We start from the raw sequence: 4,684 nt of genomic DNA on the forward strand, positions 1-4,684 counted from the left end.
TCTCAGGGTCAAGCAAGTGTAGCATCGGCACTACAGGCATCTCATTTTGCTTCACCTTAGATCTGGTCCCTCCTCACACCTAAGTCCAAACATTAAAGTTCTTCTATCTTTTATCACTCTGGTCTCAGGTTCACTCACATATACCTCTTTAATTCCCTTCTGACAGTTGACATATGAGAAAATGTGCCTCTCTCCATTTGTAAGTTGAAAATTTCCCCTGACTGTGGGCCCTGGTTGCTGAGTATAAGGGAAGTGTTGGTGTTACACCAGTCACAGAAATGGAAATAGCTTAAATCCTTAGTGAAATTAAACATAAGAACCAGCTTTTCGGCCAGAACCACCATCTTCCAGTAATTCGCCAAAATGACCAACACAAAGGGAAAGAAGAGGGGCACCCGCTACATATTCTCTAGGCCTTTTAGAAAACATGGAGTTGTTCCTTTGGCCACATACATGAGAATCTACAAGAAGGGTGATATTGTAGATATCAAGGGAATGGGTACTGTTCAAAAAGGAATACCCCACAAATGTTGCCATGGCAAAACTGGGAGAGTCTACAATGTTACCCAGCATGCTGTTGTCATCATTGTAAACAAGTTAAGGGCAAGATTCTTGCCAAGAGAACTAATGTGTGTATCAAGCATATTAAGCACTCTAAGAGCCGAGACAGCTTCCTGAAATGTGTGAAGGAAAATGATCAGAAAAAGAAGGAAGCCAAAGAGAAAGGGACTTGGGTTCAGCTGAAGCACCAGCCTGCTCCACCCAGGGAAGCACACTTCAGGAGGATCAATGGAAAGGAACCCAAACTGTTAGAGCCCATTCCCTAGGAATTTACGGCCTGATGGGTATAAAAATAAAGACCTGGACTGTACAAATGTTTCTCTTAATTAAGGAGAGGTGTTGTGTCCAAACTCAGTAGGTGATGTCTTTTCAAATTTAGTGTTTTTTCTTCCTGAAAGATGAAAGATATTTTGTTGTTCAGTATGCTCCATTTTTTAATAAACTGCCAGATATTATTTATTAAAAAATAATAAATAAATAAATAAACATAAGAACCAGTGCCATCAAATTCTAAAAACTCTTGAAAATACCCCACAGATCCCTTCAAAGCACTGTAAGTATCTACCTACATCTTCTTCCTCTAAGTGTATGCATGCTAAGTCACTTCAGTCATTTCTGACTCTTTGAGACCCTATGGACTGTAGCCCACCAGGCTCCTCTGTCCATGGGATTCTCCAAACAAGAATACTGGAGTGGGTTGCTGTGCCCTCCTCCAGGAAATCTTCCCCACCCAGGGATCAAATCCACGACTCTTAAGTCTCCTGCATTGGCAGGTGGGTTCTTCACTACTAGCACTGCCTTTCTCTCAAATACTCAAGTTAAACTTAAAAAATTCATCCAATTTTCATTTAATACCTAACATTACAAAAATATTTTCTATTTTTCATTGCTTATGTGTAATGCTTAATTTACCCTGTAGGCTTTTTATCTGCTACTCTGAAAACACAACCACTACTCTTAAATAGTTTCTCTGATAAAACTGTCCAAAACTTCAAGTCACTAATTTTAAAAATGTTTAAAAATATAACCATAAAAGAATTAAATATTCATCCTGCCAATCATGTTTAAACTATGTTTCAGTACACCAAATAGACCTAGCCAGAGAAAATTCTTTACAAAAGATTTCCAGCTAACAGATGTAGAAAGAATGATAGAACTAGAAAAATCACCAGTTTGAAGCCTCTTATAAAATAACTGATTTAGACAATGATCATTGTGCATACATTCATGCTTAGTCGCTCAGTCATGTCGGACTCTTTGTGATTCCATGGACTGTAGCCCACCAGGCTCCTCTGTCCATGGAATTTTCCAAGCAAGAATACTGGAATGGGTTGACATTTGCTACTCCAGATAATGATTATCACTGGATGCTAAAACTAATAGAAGACAAATAGGGAACTTTACAGTCGGGGGATCAAATGGTCACTAATTTGCAACCAGATACTAGAATAGCATGTGTGAAGGTTTCAATTCAAGAGAAAGAGGCATGGAATTCTCAATAATGGAAAATGGGGTTTAGAATGACTGATATAAAGAGTTGGAGATAGAAAGTTTTGATAAAAGAAGCTGATACAGGAGCAAGATGTAGGATCTTGGAAGCTACTCAAAGAATTGTGGACTTTCTCTTACAGGGACTAGGAAGCCACTGAAGGGTTATGTTTTAGAAAGTGTTCTCTGGCTGTAGTGTGGAGAATGCTTTGGGAGTAGGAAAGTGGGGGCAGGTAGATGAATTAAGAGATAGTTGCAATAGTGGAGGTGAAATGTGATGGTGGCCTGGACCAGAATAGGAATAGGCAATAGGAATATAGAAGTACATGGATTCAACAGATATTTAGCAAGTAGACCTAAAAGGATTTGGTGGTAAAATAACTAGAGGGAGGACAGTATGAAGGTTTCAGGCTTGGGCCACTGAACTAACAGTGGTGCCATTCTCTGAGATAAGGAACAGAAGAGGAGGAACAAGTTTTGACAGAAAAGGGAAGAACAAGCTCAATATGGGAAATGGTGAATTTGAGATGCCTATCCACATAGGCAGATGGATACACTGGAAAACTTGGAAAAGAAGTCTGAGTTGAACATACACTTATGTAAAGTGAATGTATAGTAAGCAACTAAAGCCATGGGAACAGATAAGAGAACCCCAATTTAAAAAAAAAAAGAAAGAAAGAAAACAGCAGAAGTTCCCTGATGGTCTAGTGGTTAGGATTCTGGGCTTTCACTCAGTTGGGGAACTGAGATACCAAAAGCCATGCAGCCTGGCCAAAAAACAAAACAGAACAGCAAAACATAACACATTCCCTGTAGTCCCATATCTTTAACCTTACTATCTATGTAGTTTAAAGCAAATAAAACTCAGAAAAGGCTAAAGAAACAAAATATCATTCTTCTCCTTTCTAGGCTCTTTGCCAAAACCACCCTTCCACTTCTATGCACAGTTTTCGATCTCAGAGGGCCAAGTTATAAGGCAGCTGAGTAAATTAGGATTTTTTGCATTATTACATTTCATTCTCTTCTTTGATGGAAACTTGAAAGATACCCTAGTCTCATTAAAAGAAAACTTAGAAGCTCTGTCTTAAGGTAGGTTAATTCTCTTAGAAGCATGCTTTCAGATAGCTACTTTTATCCACTATATTTAATTTTAAGACAATGACCTTTCTCCATCCTTATTTGCAATTCTGAGAGCACCTTACAGAATAAGGCATACTTCCTCCTTTTTAATAAGGTGTGTAAATACTTGTTGTCAAATTTAGCAGATTAAAATAGAAGGGTACATTATTAGGAGGTTTTGACAGTTAGATTTTTGAAGCTTGAACTAGATGATCCTTAAAGTTCTTAGATTCAATAAAGATTCTATGATTAAAGTAGAACAGTCTTGGCTCCCTGAAACATTTTCCCTTGACTCTGTCACCAAGGATGACACAGAACGAGCCAGACCAGGTCAGTTTTCATGCAAAAATGTTTGGACTATGTGAAAGGCCTCTATTTTATAAGAAATAAGCCTTCTTATGACCTTGAAGCACTGATCCTATGAAAACACTTAGAAATTGGACCTATTTTGTGTATTCTGACAGGTCTGTTAGCTCAGATCCTATATACAACAGTAACTGAAGATAGATGAACACCACTAACCCTTATTTGACATGGGAGAAAAGTCTCCAGTCAGGCTGAAAAGAATTGAGCTGCAAATTGCCCTTCTTGATATTTTTAAATAGTTAGTTGTATGAACACACCAACAGCATACTAAGCAAATCTGCAGATGACAGATGGAAAGAAAGCTAGTACAACCAGACAGACATTTAGGATTCAAAATAAGCTTGACAAACAGGAATAATGGGCTAAATTTAACAAGGTGAAGAGAAAGAGATCAACTTAAAGAGTGCATTCTGAGTCCTAAAACACAACTGTGCAAGTACCAAATGGATGAACACAGCAGCAGAGTCAGAGTCAGTCTTAGGAATTTTGACTACAGGGAGGCCTGGCGTGCTGTGATTCATGGGGTCGCAAAGAGTCGGACACGACTGAGTGACTGAACTGAACTGAACAACATAAGTCAACAGAGTGATTGACGTGATTGTCAAAAAGAAAAAGAAAAAAAAAGGCAAAAGCTAAATAAATCTTGGTCTGCATGAGTAGTAGCATAGGATCTAAAACAAAAAGTCATTGACTCCTCCCTCTGTAGTGAACAGAACATTGCTTGAAATAGTACATTTCATTCTAGATGCCAATCTTTAAAGAGAGATATTACTGAACTGAAGTAAGAGCAGAACAGAATAACCAGAATGATGAGTGGATCTTAAAACTGTCATGAGAATAGTGGCAGTAAAGGAATTGCAGACATTTAGCACAAAGACAAGACTTAGTAGAGGAAACCAATAACCACTGTTTTCAAATGTAAATGTTATCAAGTACCGAAGCTGCACAACAATAGAAAAGACTATCTCTGGAGCATATCCTCAGATAATGAAATATTCAAGCACAGATCTAGACAATCACTTTATGGGAATATAGAGAGAGATTCAAAAGCCTGGGATAATTCGTAGGTCTCTCTGCTAAAAAAGCCAAAAGCCATGACACTCCAGTAGTAATAAATATACCTAGTACAAGATCTTGGTTTCTAAATATC

At 38.1% G+C, this 4,684-nt stretch overlaps 1 pseudogene; it reads left to right on the plus strand.

Moving 5' to 3' along the window:
* Positions 1-363: 363 nt before the first annotated feature.
* LOC138929939 (large ribosomal subunit protein eL21-like) lies at positions 364-842 on the plus strand (annotated as a pseudogene).
* The last annotated feature ends 3,842 nt before the right edge of the window (positions 843-4,684 follow it).

The sequence above is a fragment of the Ovis canadensis genome, chromosome X (genome assembly GCF_042477335.2).
Source record: "Ovis canadensis isolate MfBH-ARS-UI-01 breed Bighorn chromosome X, ARS-UI_OviCan_v2, whole genome shotgun sequence".
Classification (NCBI taxonomy): domain Eukaryota; kingdom Metazoa; phylum Chordata; class Mammalia; order Artiodactyla; family Bovidae; genus Ovis; species Ovis canadensis.